This window comes from Aquila chrysaetos, chromosome 17 (genome assembly GCF_900496995.4).
Source record: "Aquila chrysaetos chrysaetos chromosome 17, bAquChr1.4, whole genome shotgun sequence".
In the NCBI taxonomy this organism is placed as follows: domain Eukaryota; kingdom Metazoa; phylum Chordata; class Aves; order Accipitriformes; family Accipitridae; genus Aquila; species Aquila chrysaetos.
Genome location: NC_044020.1, coordinates 25,120,464 through 25,137,584, shown reverse-complemented (window position 1 = coordinate 25,137,584; position 17,121 = coordinate 25,120,464). Strand labels below are relative to the sequence as shown.

The 17,121-nt window shown below is 42.9% G+C and overlaps 1 protein-coding gene and 1 long non-coding RNA gene across 2 annotated transcripts in view; one reads left to right on the top strand and one right to left on the bottom strand.

Moving 5' to 3' along the window:
- Positions 1-17,121, bottom strand: part of LOC115352798 (potassium voltage-gated channel subfamily KQT member 1-like) — a 506,833-nt gene that overhangs the window by 50,729 nt on the left and 438,983 nt on the right. The gene's annotated exons all lie outside the window — the stretch shown is intronic.
- LOC121233895 lies at positions 1,772-5,206 on the top strand. The gene is made up of 2 exons (XR_005934240.1): positions 1,772-2,660; positions 4,866-5,206. It is a non-coding gene; the product is annotated as an uncharacterized LOC121233895 (long non-coding RNA).

The following is a 17,121-nucleotide window of genomic DNA, read 5'->3' as shown; positions in this document are numbered from 1 at the left end:
CCAAAGGTCCCTTGGTCCATCATGGTTGGGAATGGCTGATTTAGGCTTGCTTGGGTTGCCATATCTGCTCGAGGGTAAGGGACAACATATGTGAGGGCTCCTCAGAGATTGCTTCTGCTTCATATAAGCCACTGGAGCAAAAGGAAGTTGGCAAGCAAGTGTTCCTGCCTTCAGCAGGTAAATGGAGATTGTTATGATTCGTTCAGATTCATTCAGAAACAACAGAGCAGTTTTACCAATGGCCGCTAAAACGGATTCAGAATACGATCAAAGAAAGTACAGGCAGAACAACTGTTTGGTTGTGTCACCACCAACAGAAATATTTTGACTTTATCCTGATTACAAATACTCATACTTAAATACTGAAAATACTATGATGCAGCGTCTGATGTTCTAGAGAGCACCCATGAATTAGAAGTCAAGGAAATGCAGCATGGTCGAAGACTGGTATAACTAGTCATTCAGGGACAAACTAGAAGCAAGTGGCTATGGGAGCAGACTGGAGAAAGATGGCTGGAAGAAGAAAACACGAGGAGGGAAAAAATGATTTTGCTGCCTGACTGCTGGTTTCAAGGTTAAAGAGAAATGATGAAATCAAAGCACCCATTAATTCTAACTATTCAATCTAACTTAGTTTGCTAATGCTGCAAAACCACTGGTTCGCTTTTATCTAAAATTGAAAAAGCGTAATTCAAAGCCTGTTCAAAGAGAATAATGAGATAGCCTGGAAGACCATTACCTAAAAACCAGTTACAATTATATGTTATCTGTGTGGACTCAAGTTTTTATTAGCTTGCATTTGCCCTCCAGGGCATCAGACAAAGGCCATCTATTTGTTAGGCTTTGGAGGAGAGCTAAAATCAAGCCGTTTTGGACAGGGTTGAGGGCAGGACTCCCATATCTCTCTCTGGGATTTCCTAGAGAGATGTAAGCATGCGTGACTTATGCAGTGACTTTACCCTGTGCATGTACTGCACCAGTGATTTGCAAATGTATGGCTAGACTTCTCTGGGGTTTGTAGATGTCCCTGTACGGGCTGTAGCAGTAGCTCTGACTTGGCTATAAGACTTACAGTCTTATCCCAGACAAATGGCCAAAATTGTTTTTTTCAGCTGAGCAAGACTTCTGGACAGAAAAACTGGAATCAGACATGGGGGAAGCAGGAGTCGGGGGAGCTACTGTACCTCCTGTTGGTTAAATACCACTTGCTCTCATGTGCTGGTGGCTGCCTGATAATCTTGTCTGAGTTGCATATATAATTGCTGTCAGAGTACTTTATGGCTTGTGTAGAGGCAGTATAAGTACGTTAAATCCAAGTAAATTCATAATACGTTGGACAGTTGAAATTTGCTAATTCTTACTTTACCCATCATAACCCCAGTCTCTCCCTCTGCAGCTGTGATTTAGTAACAGGGTACTGTTTTGTAGTCTCGGATTACTAAGACTTTGAGCACAAAATTAATTTCTTACATAGCTCAGTTGAAATTAATGGATTGATTGATACTGACGATTTGATATTATTCTGTTAAACTGTTTTTGCAAAGACAGAAAAATGTGTAATGGTATGTTTATTTGTATGCTGTGGAGCATAAGTGAAAGAGTTGATTGAACTGTTTTATGAAAAAAAAGGATAATAATATCTTGGCTGTCAGCACTCTTTTGTATCTTTATTGTCTTTGATTCTTTACGGCCTTTACTGGCTTCAGTGGACTTTGGATCAGACAGTTACTAATTTGTCTTCAAATCTTTATGCAAATGACAACGGCACGTTCACTATGTGTGTGAATTCCTTAATCTTCTGGGAAAATTTTAAGTTTACATTGTAAACCAAAGACCTAACGGTAAGTTCTGAGGCTACTTCTGTCACCCCTATAAAATGATTGTTTATCAACCATCTGATACGTTTCCTTGCCAAACTGCTAATAGGAGGAAAAGTAGGTTGTGTGTGGTGCTGTGTGTAGTGTTAGGGAGCCATTGGCAAATGGTGACTTTTAATAGACACTTTTATAAGAAAAAAACATGTAAAATGTTATCTAGCAGAGGATGACGGCGAAAGACTAAAGAAAAGAAAGGATACTCAGAGATGGAAAAACTGTAAATTCAATGTCTAGTGCTAACATATCATACGTGAAAAAGAAGTTCAAGGTTCCCCTTATTTAAGCTGTTCAGGACAAGTAGTGCTGCAGGGGTGGAACACAGGAGGAGATCTAAATCTCTCTGCAGGCTCTCTAAGACTTGAAGAGAGCTCTGGAAGGAGGTCCTTGCAAAAAAGTTTTTAATAAAAAAGGTGGAGAAGTAACTGCTCTAGTCTGGATTCAGCTCCAGACAAAGCCCGAGTTCCGTGGTGAATAAAGACAACTGCTCTGGCAGAGCTTTGCAGGTGATGTGGAATGGTGTCACCGTCCTGTCACCATGCTGAGCTGAAATCTTACACGCTCTGGCTGATGTGATCAAATGAATGTTTCTTCCACTCGATTGCTGCTTCTCTGAAAGTATCGAGCCACAGTATCTGGGGTGAATGTAGAATTTTGCTCATTATTATCACAGATTATTATATCTCCCGTGCCAGTCACTGGAAACCTGCCTGAAAAGTCATAGATCCCCGTGGAGCAACAGCCAGAACCTGGATCCCAAAATATCCCTCAAAAGGCTGCATGATGGTAAGTGCTGGGTCATTCTGAAGCACTCCCAAGCCACGACTGTTATTTTTCTCTGCTAAAAATCATTCAAAAACTCTGAGGAGGAACACAAATAACAGGGATGAAAGCCTAATCTTTGTCAGAGATCCAGACACTGACTGTATTGTAGTTTCAGCACAGGCATGTGTCCGACATAAAATCAAGGAGGCAAATAAAATGGGAGCACTCAATGCGATCGTGCAAAACTGGGATTTAACCCTTTTTCAGCCTGACCAGTTGCAGCCTGGCGTGAATAGTGACCGTGTATTTTGTAAAGGAGGAGCTGTTTTTGTTTTTGTTTTAAAAAGAGCATTCAGATCAGCTGAGTTTGAGCCAATACTGAAAACAGAGCTGCCAAATTTATCATTGACCAGAAGATTTGTATGGGGCCAAAGGAGGTTGGTACAGAGAGATTAGAAGCAGATTATCAGCATGCTTTTAGCTTTATCTGTTTCTAGAAGCAAATAATTAGCCTCAGACACAACCTCAGCTTTAAATAAGTTTTAAAATATAAATTATTGGTGTGAAAAGACTGATAAAACTTATAGGAACTGTTATTTCTGCCAGAATAAATTCATTCCCAGAGGAATTAATTTCAATCAACGTGGTTTCTGCAGCACTGCTACATTTTTGTCAGGAAAAGCCAATTTCAAGAAACTAATTTAGTTCCTTATTTCAAATCCTTGGTGTAACCTGCCTGAAGAAAAAGGGGAAAAAAGAGACAGTTGTGACATCAGGAACTGGCTCATTTACCTTCTGGAGCTTTGTTACGAAACTGAGAAAATTGCTGGTAATGGCTTTTTTTAGGAGATAAAGTGGGTTGATTCATCCTGGTTTCTGAATTGCACGTGACCCAAAAACCCCGGCCGGAGCACAGCCGAGCGGCTCCCAGCACGAGTGCTGGGAAATGTGCGCTGCGTAGCCGGGGCTTATCTCGCCCACGGAGAGATTGTCACCCAGGGAAATAAGCGTAATGTAACTGAGAAATGGCATTCGTTTGTGCTAGTGTCATGTGTGGTCCTAAATGTGGGTCGCTGATAACTTTGGAAATGAAGGGAACGCCCATGGTTTGTCAGCAATATCCAGGTTTCCTTATGATCTTCTTGACAGCCTGGATATCTGATGTCACCTCTTGCAGCTTAAACAGCCTTGCAGAAAGCATTATAGGATTCTTTGCAGCCATAGGGAAAAAGTGGTCTGACTTTAAACTGGTATGTTTACATGTTTTTTTCAAAGCAATGAAGATTCAAGTAGTTTCCTTATGCTCTGTTCCCTTATGTTGCTGTGAAAGCCTCAATTATAGAAAATAAGGACCTTTCTGGAGAGTAAGGGGAAGTCCTTTTTCATATTTGAAAACTTATAAGCATTCATTGGAAAAAATTAGGTTAAAAAAAAAAAAAGCCCCCTATCTCAACATAGGCAAAGTGATAAAGGCAAATGAGAAACGACAGAAAACTTTGTACGCTGAGATCGACGCTACAGATGATTTTTATAAGACAAAACTTTATGCTGCTGGTACTCTTACGCTGAAGAACAAGAAAGCAGGCCTTTTCATCTACATGATGGGCTTTTTTGCCAACCTTAAAAACTGCTGACTGTGTCCAGCCTCCTCCTTTTCTGGGAAAACATCTTGCTCATACTATGCCTCTAGCAGTGTTAAGTTTTCTTCTGCCTCCCCATTTCGGGTGTCCTCACCTGGTGAAATCCACATCCCCGGCTGAACGCAAATCCTTAGGAGGCCAGACCAGAAGTTAAGACAGAGGCGCCCAGTACATCTGTGCCAGGAGATCATCTCTGATCTTCCCTTTCGTCAGGGAGAGCTGAAATCACCTTAAAGGAGAGACCTGGCTGCAGGGGTAGGACCGGCAGATGTGGATGGAAACACCTCTGCCACAGGAGAGCCACAGCCAGGGCTTTTGATGTCCCATACGACAGTGTGGCTTCCCGTCCCCCTCTGGCAGCTGGGTCACGCTCGGTGACTTACGACTTATCTACTGCTTCTTTCCTAGGCGGTTTTAAATCCCGAAGTTACAGGTTCAGTTGTTACCAAGAAATCCAGGACAACGCTATACCAAAAAAGGGCATTCTTCTCACTAAAATGCAAGGTAAAACCCCAACTTTCTCCAAGTCATGTGATAAACAAGAAGGTGCATTTTTTCACAAGGCTGTCTTGATTTCCCTACTCAGTGCCCTCACGACCCTACTTCAGGGAAGATGACGGTTACACGCTTGGTGAGGTGAGGTAAGAGCGATGCCTCAGCCCCAGCGGCGGCCTGGCAGGGCAGCGACTTCTGCAAGTGCTCGGATGGCGAGAGCTAACCTCGCTGCCTCTCGGCATCCTCAGGGAGAGGGCAACTGGTGTCAGCTGCACGGATGCTCAGCGTGGCTTCCCCGAGGAGTGAGAATAAAACTGCATTTTTTAGTTATGGTAAAAGTGTTTACAAATCCATGCCCGAGTGGGAGAAAAAAAAAAAATTGACACAAATGGGGCCTGGCGTATGCCAAATATATGAGCTGTTCTAAAAGTACGATGTGTCATGGGCTCATTATTCATCAATGCTTCATCACACTGAGTTTATGGTGGCATTAATACTGGAGAAAAAAAGACGTCATTTACATGAAACGCTGGAGACACTCCCTCTACCCTTTGATTCCTTCAGTAAGCTGGAAGGAGGTTTGTGTGCGCATGAGAAAGTGTGCTATACAATGCCGGCCTTTATTCTCTTCTTGAATTACTCATACTGTGCAGTATGTAGCGCAAAAAAAAAAAAAAAAAAATGTTTGGGGCTTATTTTGCTCTTAAGAAATAACAGTGAAACACTGAGGCGAAGCTACAATGCAAAGCGAATGCACTGGTCGCTTCTGGAGTTTATTTTTTCTAGTGTTTTTTTTGAATGCTAGTATCTCTTTCTGTGCTTCACGCTGAAGTTGTTACTTTCCTATGTACACAGGACAAGCCAAATTCCTTCCCCAGCCCCCTAAGTCCTGACCTCGACAAAGGAATGACTGTTGTCCCACTGCACAAGGTTCTGCGGGCTGTTAAGCAACTGAGGTGGAAAGCACCGGCCGGGCGAAGGGAGCTGGCGCTGGGGAAGGAGCTGGAAATTTGGGCTGGCATCAGCGGAAGGGATTGGGGCAAGGTAGAGAGCTTTGCATGAAAAAACCCAAATCTCGCTGTAATGCAATTGTCTAGCAGAGGACTTGCGAGTTCAATAGCTGACCTCCTTCCCCGGGGTTGGTTTGGTTTTTTTTAAACTTTCTAGGTTTTCGCTCCTGACAAAAAAGGGCATATTTTAAAATCCCAGCCACCACACAGAGCAAGGAGGAATATGGGAGGCTGAGTTCAATGGCCTTCGAAGGGGGCTATTGCATTGATGCCTCACAGCCAGGGGACCACGTTCAAAGAGGGGCACAAGACCCGCTGGAAGGACACAGAAGACAAAATGGGGGGGTGTGCCTGCACATTTACATCTCCTGCTGACGTGCACCGTAAAGAATTCGGATGGGTGTGTTTTGACTGAGTCGTCTGGCCATCAGCTAAGGTTTTAAGATCATTTGATCACTCATTTTGGAGGCTGTTTAGTTTTTCAAAGTTCATTTCCTAATATAGGCAAAAGACCAACTTTTTTTTTTCTTTCTTTTTTTTTTTTTTTTTTATTTTTTGTGAAGAGGTGAGAGTCAGCTTTTACTACGTATGGCATTATCCATCTAAGGTTTCTTCAAGCCCATGCTCCAGTCTGACATAACACAATAGACTGGACTGGCTCCAGAGAAGTTTGTTTGGTCCCATATATAATTATTACCTTGTAAACAGGATGCACCTTTAAGTTATAATTTAAATATGATAAATGGGCCAAACCCAAGTGTTTTATTATCCCAGGACACAGTTATTACCAACTTAACAGGAAACACCTGCAAGTTATTGTTATAATTAGAGATGGCTGAAAAATGGGGAAATCATTTTGTGGAAAAAAAAAATAGAATTATTGAGGTTATTTTCATTCTGAAAGGTTTGAATGTATCCATTTGGGCAGAATTTTATGCATCCTTTTCATTGAAATCATGTTTTAATGTTCTCATTTGCAGAGAACCGTTACACATTTCCACTGAGAATTAGCTTTTAGATAAAGAAAGAGTACTATAAGGAAATTTAAAGCCATGCAAATTTAAACTCTCATTGAAACAGCGATCAGAAGTTTTGTTCAATGAAAAATGTAACAATGTAGGCAATTTGTCGGTCAACAATTTTTGTTCCCTAAAAGAAGATTATCTTTAATTGAAATAAGAAAATGCCAAGATGTTCTGATTATTATCTTACTGGAAAGTGTCTGAAGTTCTTCTTTCTGCCCATGAGCTCTGGTGGCAGCAGCTAAGCTGCCAGGAGGATTACTGCCTCCTGCCCCTCAGCGCTGCCTCTGCGGTTGGGGGTCACGGACCCCTTCGCCACGCGGGCTGCGCTGCTCTTGTGAGCGCGCCCCGACGCGCTGTGGCCAAAGTAAACTGCATTAGGAAAGGTCTACTGCTTAAATGTTATAGGCACGGGCTTAAACGTTATATAGCCTTTGTCGCCGCAGCCTGACTGCCACCCTAGTTGCTCGTAGTGGAGATGGCTTCAACCCTCGGTCCCTGCTCCATTCCTGCTCCCTGGTTCGGAAGCTGCTCTGTGTGCCGTCAGTCGGTCTCCTCCCTCGTCTCGAACACCGTTCAGAGCGCGAAGTCTTATGGGAGGCTAGGGTGAAGAGAGAGATCATACTTTTTTGCAAGGGACAGGGACAAAAGACCCATGAAATGACTTGGGAGTGGGGACTTGGGCAGTGAGGAAGGCGGTCTCAGTGGTGGGAGGCATGAACTTTACTGTAAAAGGTTTTGGGATAGCCACAGCGCATTGGTGAAAGGTCAAGAAGCGTGTATCCTCCTCAGTGTAGGCACTATCTGAGGGGGCTTTCCCGGTAACTCAGGGCTGACGTGTTTATTTAAGAAAGTATTTAATTTCAGAAAGTTCTAGAAAATAATTTGAAGGTTTTTACTTTCTGGTTTTGAAACTGCTACTGTTTTACTCGATGTACTACTACTGATGTCACGAGAGCTGAAATAGACTATTATATTTTAAAATCATGAAGGACACAGAGATTTATTATACTCTTTCCCAGGTTAAGATGTCTACTGTGTATGCTGTGTGATAGGAGGGCACGATACGTGTTGTCTCAATGTTCATTTTAAATGTTGCTACTACGTTAATGTGCCTTTATCAGAAGTTTGTCCGATGTATAACCACAAATATGTATGCATTTCAAATGAAACCATTAGTCTAAACCTTACGGGGATGAAATGAAACATTTAATAGAAATAGTTTCCCAATTTTTGAAATAAGGTTGCATTAGGTTAAGGGAGCATTACTAAAGTAATTAACATTGAAAATGCATAACAATGTTTTAACGAACGGACCATCCATCAGAATAGATTATTGTAGAGGCAGTTTAGTTCTGACTTCTTAGTGATACAGTTTTTAGTGCTGCAATATTTTGAATTTAATAATACTTTTTTTCAGAAGGAAAATACGACATAGTTGGTGAGCAGTTTCATGAAAAATCTTTTAAAATAATGGAATATGTCTGTAAGGGATAGTTTTGAAAATCTGTGAGTCTCAGTAGACTTCCTTAGGCCTGGGTCCCTTAAATATGGGACTGGGGCTATCAAGTCAGTAGAAGGCTTTACAAATGTTAACCGACATGCACTGTCTATTCAATCTTCCTCGACAAGATTGGTGTAGGAAGAGTGTATTTTATAAATGCACTTTTAATGTAAAATGTATTACAGTAATTTAAAGCAGGATGCTGTTTAGACAAAAACACTTCTCCTTTTTGCGACAGTAACAGAAATACAAAGACCAGAAAGCCAAGCTGGCTGGAAACTGTGGTAAACAAAAATGAAATTGAGTTATCTACATCCTTTACTTCTTGCCATATTTAACTTGTCATTTCCCTTTAAATTCAGATTTGCCTTCTAAATGCGCAAAGGTGAAATGTCTTACTACTCGCTCTTGTTATATTATAATTATTGGCTTTTTAGTTTTGCTACAACTAAATGGTGACTAAGAGAAGTGACTCGAACACATGCTGGTTCTCTTTTCTCTGGTACCATCAGACTTTCCCATTGTGCATGCATAAGTAGGAGAGGACATGACTGAGTAATCAACATGAGTCACTTTCTATCTTTAGTGAAATAACCCTCTGTTCAGCATTCCCCTTTGCCAAGTAGCAGGCAGCAATTGCAAGTAGGTAATTGCACTGCTAACACATGCCAAGGCTCAGATAAGAACGAATCTGGGTACACGCAGCGTATTAACAAATTCTCCAAGCACTGACTCTGCAGAATAAGATTCAGCATTTTCATCCAAGATAATATGCTCTAATTAACCAGTGCACGGTACTTTACACTAAATACAGGGCTTGAATAGAACTTTGGGAATGGGATAATGGAGGCTTATTAGGTTAATAAAGAATCATGTGTTCCAAGGCTGACTTAAAAACACGATTAGACTTCCTTTAAAATAGGCCAAAGTATTTCAGATTTAATCAGTCCCCTGGAGGTTATTGAAATTATGAAATAGGTTTGGCAATTGATAAGTGACATCATTTATGCTGTTCAGCAAATGAAAATGCTCTAAAGAAACACCAGGAGCTTTGGTGGCTAAAAGCCACCTTAAAACAGCCTCAGAGACTGGATGCGTTCTGTCCAGCATTTGGACAGAAAACATTTTATTACAAAAGTGAGAACCAGTCTCTGATGCTGTGTAAGATTTCTATAACAGAAGGGAAGCTATATGTTATGTCTTCTGGCTTCATTAAGATTACTGGTTGCTATTCCCTGGGAAGATTCTCCTCTAGGTCTTTGGCTTGAATTTAGAAGCCATCCAAAATGACTTTGCTGAGAGACCTTGCTCAAACTTAGGAGAGGCAGTGTGTGTACTGGGATGAGGTTCCCTGATTCACCCTAGTTAAGTCTAGACATTCAGTCAGGGGATGCTTTGCCCAAAGCAGGGGACTTCAGCTACTTGGATGAGTTAATGGCGTCTTACAAACTTCTTTCATACCATGGTGCTCTTTTCTCATCAAACTTTGGAAATATTACATAGCTGTTTCATATAGTTCCATGGGCCAGTTTGGGACTATCCAGTCTATAACTTTGAGTATCATAAGTGGTCCATTATCTGTGAACCACCGCTGCAGTGGTCTCCCTACTGACCTGTCCGTAAGCCCATGTGGCATCTACGTGACATCACTGGGGTGCCTTCAGGTGGCTGCAGAAGTTGGGATGCAGGTGTCCAGGCAGAGGGAGCTGATTTCAAAGCTCTGTGCTAGATCTGTAGGACAGTGTTCCTGCACGGACATAAACTCTTTGAGGACTCGGTCCCACAGAATGTTGGGAATTTACTTTCTCTTGTCAACTTTCTCTCAGCAACTTGAAACAGTTGCTGGACTGGTTTGACACCTGACAGCATTGTCTGAATCCCTCCTTGAGGCTTTTATTGTGACTGGATGACACAGTAGCATACACAGCATTAATTGCCTTTCTATTTGGTTTTTTTTTTTTTTTTTTTGAGGGAGCGATTTTTCTTACACATACACCCTGAAATATATTTGCTATGCCAGCAGTCTGTGCCATTACTCCTGCTTTTTATCAATTCAAATTTTTCTTAGTTGATTACATTGCAACTGATGAGCCAAACACCCCAGGGCCTGATCATTAGGCAAAAATCTCACCTGAAATCAAAGGGAGTTACAGCCTAGAGGGTGGGACTGTCTGTCATGAATATTGAAAAAACATCATCAAAATGCATCACGCCATCACGTACGTGTAATCAGTAAAGCCAAATGTGTTTTAGCCTTTTTAGTGGAAATAATATTTAAAAAGAAAAATACCGGAAGGGTGGGAACACATCTGAGGAAAGAGTCTGCAAGTAAAATTTGGCTCATGTGACTAGTTTGGTACACTTACAGGGAATTATTTCTATGGCTGGAGCTGGCAGAATTTAATCTTTCCTTTGCAGATCTTCTCAGATTAACTTGAGTTTTCCCACATTTTTGAAAATCAAATATTCTTCCAGCATTTTTTCAGGTTTTCTCCACTTTTCACCCGTCTTCCTCCATCTTAGCTGAAATTAAGCTCTAGTTGACCCATAACTAATACTTATAAAACTGTAACTCTCAATACCTGCAAACAAAATACCTTAAAACAGTCCAGCCTGACAAGGCACAAACTGTTCTCCTCCTAAACCCCACAGTTATTCAGTGAGTATCACAGTATTTCATTGCTAGCTTCTCTAAAAAGTGTTACAGAGAGTAAGTATGTAGGACAAATCCAGACTTGTAGGAGGACTCCCACATGCTTTGCACCGAACCCTAATTTCACTGCATATCATGAAATGCAACTATTTATATAGTCAGATCAGTTCCAAAATCCCCAGCTAAGAGAGATGCAGAAAATGTGTGCAGAACTGACAGGCAGCACCTGAACCCTAGGTGAATATTATCTGTGGATCTCTTCTTATCCCATGATGTGACCATAGATCTGAACAAAGCTCTCCTTAGTCAGCACAGGCCGTTAGGAAAAACATTTCCTGAATTATGCGCAATTTCTGGAATTATGTTAATAATTTGCAAGCCAATAAGAGTTATGTTTAATCACGCAGTGCGATCCTGCTCTATATTGGCTGTACAGAATAATTAAGATAACAAAGCCCGTAGTTGTCTTTTGTTTACCACAAATCACATTAGAATACAATGAGATAAGCAAGAAAATCTTGCTTTCAAGTTCTGGAAGTCTGTTTCCTGCTTCAATGTGTATGTGCACTAGGAAACAGTAACGTAGGTATGTTTAGAAGGTCATCTGTCAGCCACTTTGTTCACACAACAAACAGTTGTATGGTATTTGCCTGGGGAGGGGGACTTCACCTGCTTTTGCTGTTTTTCAAGGCACCATAAAACATGGAGAAATACCACCGAGAGAAGGCACTGACCTCGCTCCCCTTTTTAGACAAAAAAATTAGGTTTCTGCAGCAAAGTCATGCATGTTAATAATGAAAGCAGGGAATTTTTTTTTTTCCCCTTCTCATTAATATGCCCAGTCACGTCAAGAACAAACGCTTCTTTACATATCTCTGTGGATTGCCTCCTTAGGTCCCTGTGTTGTGCAGAGGACACTCACGAGGGATTAAGACCTTCGTGTTCAGGCCAGCGGAGTGAGGCTGGTCCTGCTCAGCCAGGTCTGGAAGGGGCAGGTGGTGCCTCCTGGGCCTGACCTCCATAAGCTGATGCTAGCCCTCATCTGCTGCTACTCAAATTCTACCGATAGTTACGTTCAAGGCGCCCAAAAGGCCCCGGGAGTCTGCTCCGGCTGCAAACGGTCAACGCGTCACTCATTTGTCGCAAAAAGGCAAAAGGAAGAATTTATTTCCTTCAGTGAGTTCAACAAAAAATTCAGCCTGAATCCTCTCGCGGTTGGGTGCCTGTAACTCAGCACACGTTTCTCCAGCGGGACGCCGGTCCCTTTCCCTTTGAGAAGACCAGGCGCATCGTCCGGACCGGAGAAGCCAGATGAGCCGATGAAAACGACGTTCTGGGTACCCCAGTGACACCGCACTTGTTAACACGCCGTGTCACCGGCGCACGGCTGGGTACCGTGCAGGATGACTCGCTTGGGTCACATAGCTCCCGCTCCTTCGGTTGCCGTTGTTAGAGCCAGCAAGCTCGGCGGGAGAAGCGGTCCCCCCCTCCTCCGCCCCCAGCGCCAGGAGCAGGACTGCTGAAGGGAGCAGAGCTCGCATAAGCAGGAGAGAAGGCAGGCCCTCGGTCGAACAGCGGTGGACGGGGAGAGGAGGGAGGGTGACGCAGTCTGGGCCGTGAGATCTGGCGGCAAGGCTAACGACGCGGGTCGCGTCACGCGGGGACTCGGTACACGCGCGCCGGCCCGGGGGGCCTGCCGCGGGACAGGCCGGCGGCGGCGCCGCGGGGCGATGCCGGATCCCTGCCCTGCCCGCCACGCTCACGGAAACAACCGCCCTGCACCCCGGGTCCTTCCTGCTCAGCCCGGCGGGCTGTCCTGGTGCCAGGGACCCGCGGCTGGGAGAGCCCCCCGCACGGACGAGGCTCCTTGCCCGCTCCTACCACCGCTCCAGAGGACAGGGACAGGCCTGGGTATGAGCTGGGGCAGCCCCCGCTCAGAGAGCCCGAGCTTAGTAGGTGTAAAGGAGAAACGCGCTCAAACTTCAGAGTTTTCGAGAGGCAAGATTTTACCCTTTTCCTGTCTGTAATGCTTCATCCTGACTCTTTTCAGCCGTGGCCAAGTTAAACATCCCTAAGATCCGAGAAGGCCGCATTCAGCAAAGCCACACGCAGCAGCTCCTTAAAGATGCGACAAGCCTTTTGCCCCCTCTCTGTTGTGTGGCTACACTTGGGGCCCCCTTTCTTTTTGAAAAGGTTCTGTTCTGCACATCTGGAGCCGCGCGGTGCCCCACCAGGAAAGGAATATGTTTATGGCAAGTGTAAGAATAAATATTTACCAGAATTCATCTGTAACAACAGAACAGGAAAACTATTTAAAAACAACAACAACAATAAAGAAACCAGCCAAGAAATAATGGAGTGGTTAATCCCATTGGCTGGACCGATCTATTTTTACACTAGGAATAACAAACAGATTTGCAATGAATTGTACTTATTATTTTCCATACAGTAGCACTGAGGGCCCCTGTTCAAGAATCAGTCTGTCACTGACATTGCTTGGTTTTCTATCAAAAACTAAAGCATCATTTTTATAGCATATAATGTCAATGTTCACAAAATAACCAAGTGCTGAGGCTTCACTCCCACCGAAGTGAATTTAAAGGCTCCCACTGACTTATGTGGGAGTTGGATCAGGCCCCATAGAAACTGCTTATGCCCAAACACAAAGTATTGCTGCTGCAAGTAGGGGCAAGCTTTAGGTTTGTATGACGATAATTATATTTTAGATTTTGTATGGGGAACAGATATTTATTCTTGCTTGTTTTTCAGAACTGCTTTTATCTTTAAGTGTTATGATAACCTCTTACTAGGCTCTAAGCTGACACTGTAGGTTAAGGGAGGAGTGAATGCCACTGCTGCCTCTGCCTAGGAATAAACTCAGCATTAATGGGTGCCTGTGTTTGGATTGTACCAGGCTCAGGAAGAGCAAAGGAGCAATTGCTCCCTGGTTAGAGCCACTTTTCGAAAACTCCTCTGCGGAGAACAAGGGCTCGAGGAAGCGGATGCCTCCCAGGAGGGAGGAGAAGGAGCTGGGTGTTCAAGTCAGCATGGAAACCTCAGAAGGACCTGCAGAGACAGAATTCTTAAGGAGGATGGAAGGGGAAAGGGGCATACACCTTTAGGGGAGGGTCATGCTAAAGCTGCAAGAATGTCATTGCAAGACTCAAAGGTAGACAACGTAAGTCATGTAAATCTGAGGTGACCTGAAAGCTTGAGCAGACACTGCTGTAATACACAAGGAACACTAGCCAAGAATGAGGAAAGAGCAGCAGAGTGTGACTAAGAAGTGGGTCTTAATTTACCCAGATCTGTATAGCCTTTACGTTGCTTTTAGGAAAAGACTAATGCACCGCAGGCCTTTTACAGGTTTTAAAGATGATCGTTTTTAAGATGGAGAATACGCCACAAGAAAAGGAGGAGGAGGTGGAATGCAGTACAGAAGATCAAATGGCCACCTAGCACGCCTTCTGTTTCCAGCAGCGGCCAGCAGCAGATGTTTATGGGAGAGTATAAAACTGAGGATGTGCAACATTATTCATTTCCTTGTTTGGACTCCCATTTTGGGTAATCAGCTCTTCAGGGACTTCCTGAGATGGATGTTCAATATGGACAGTCATGTCCTACTGATATAGCTTTCCGGCGTGAATTTGTCCAGTGTCTCTTTGAACCTATTCGAATATCACTCTCCTCGCTGTCCTGTGGCAATAAGCTCTGCAAAGTTACTACATGATGTCCAATAAAACATAGAGCTTTTTCACCCCCCAACCTGCTAACGTCACTTTTTGTCCCCTGTCACTTGTGTTGTAAAACTTAGTGACTAATGGTTAACTTCTGTCTCTCCCTTCCTATTTACGAATTTAGAGACTTCTCCCATATCTCCCCTCAATCATGTCTTTTCCAAACGGAGGGCTTCTAGTCTATGCTGTTGCGTGGTGGAACGCACACACCTTTGCTCATCCTTGGTGTCCTTTGCTGGGCCTTCTCTAGTTCTCCAGTCTCCTGAAATGGGTGGGGATCAGACCTGCGTATTGTAATCCTGCTTTTGGAAAGGGTTTTTTAGCTATTGATGAATCTGGGGATGCTGCCACCAATCTGATAGCTAAGATGGCAGAATCTGGAATACAGTTGCCTAACTAGTACATCTAGAAATTCCGAGGAAGCACTTGGCAGTTTCTTAGGTTGGAAATTTTTTTGGGGGGGTAAAAAAGTTTGCTCGGAGACCCTAGACCTCCTTGATCAAGGTCCAAAATAATATAAAGGGGAGCCCTGTCCAAACAAGCCTAAAACACAAGGATCTGTCTCCCTGGTGTTCCCATGTAGAGCAGAGTGAGGATGAAAGCTGTCATCCTCAAATCCGTATGTATGATCCTGGAATATACACAGGTGGCATTAAAGGCCTCCGCTCCTGTTCTTCATTCCTCTGATTCTGTGCCTAACGGTAGCTGCTAAAGAAAGAGCTAAGGCATATTCTAAATCTCTTGTGACTTTTCCTTTCTTTTTACTGACTTTTTCAATTTCATCTGGAGTTGTGAAGTCTATGCAATTTTGCTGAAAACACCAGTAAGATAAGAAGTAGATCATCTTGATATACCTTATTTATGGTAAATTCTTTCCTTTCTCTGTAAACTCACATTATGTTCCCAAGGATGCACACGTACAATTAAGGCCCTTTGATCCCAAAGGGTTTCTTCAAGAAAGTAAGTGTCCATGTTAACTGGAGATGAAAATCACCTAAGGAAAATCATAGCATATATATTTGAAAATCCCAAATTCAGTCTTTGGGTGATTGTGGAAAGACCTATAAGACATACATTCTTAAAAAAATAAGGAGGTAATAATTTTCAAATCAGGTGTTTAAAAATAATCCACTGGCTGCTAAACACTCATGACTCTTTTACTGTGTGGAGAATAGCTATTAATTTACGTAAAAAAGGCAGACAATTCAAATACTGGGAAGACCGCTCCTTCCCCACCCTTTACAGCTGATCCAGTGCTCCAGCCCTGTTTTCATTCAACTGTCTAAATCCTCATCTAAACCACTGACCGGATGCCGTGTGGAAAAAACATCTTGAAATAAACAGGCTTCTATATTTATACACATTCTGCTGTGCTTATGATAAAACTGATTAAGAAGATGCATGTTTCTGGAAATCAAACCATTCTTCACAGAAATAAAGATTACAACAAAAGGAAAAGGCAATCCAGAGTTACATCAGTGGTCAAAGGACAGAGCAGGGATGTAATCTGAATTTTGCTGAAAGCTTTGACAAGCTGTGGAAGAGCTCTGCAGGAGTAAAGCACAGAAACCTGGCACTATCCATCCGATAGTGGCAGAAGAACATGGGATGCACAGCGAAGAAGCAACAGCTGATGTAGTCTACTGAGGCTGGTAGCCTTTTCTTGCCACACTGACATATTAATCTGTCCTACCACCCTTTCCCTCCCACCTCCTACTGTTAGCCACCTCTCAATGAGTTTACCTGTCCTCCGGGGCTATGCCGGTATATAGTACTTTCTCTGTTGTGACCAGTTTTAATTACATGTCTTAATTGAGCATACAGCTGCTCTGATGAAGGACAGAGCCATATTGCGAGTTGGTGAGTAGCAGACCTGGTATTTGTGGCATTTATTTCAATGTAAGTCAGTCAGCTACCTGAGTCACATCCACATGGGGAGACTAGTTCTCACGTGCTTTTTTGCAATAAAAAGAGAAGAACACTGGAAGCCAAGCGTTGTTCACTGTTACCCAGAATTTTGTCAGCATTATACAAGTTTTTAGTCACTGTTTGTCATTTCAGACCAACAGAAAACACTGAGCAGAAGGCTTATTACCTAGTAAACCTTATCTGAAACAGAAAGTCCTGGCAATATGCAAATCATCCAAGGCAAATTCTACTGGCATGATGTTTATAATATCCAGATTAAGTCAGTAGATGTAATGACGAGGTATGACAAAAGCAATATAATTTTAAGGCTATTGCTATTATCTTGACAATGTGATAAATGAGATCCCATCTCATTTTGTGCAGCAATGTAACTTACTGAATTCAGCAACAGTTGCATGAAAAATATTGCAGGGCAGAAACGGAGCCAATGTTGATGGAAAAGAATAATATCCCCCAAATTTAAGGTTATGCAACTGCGTGGCAATGCAGATC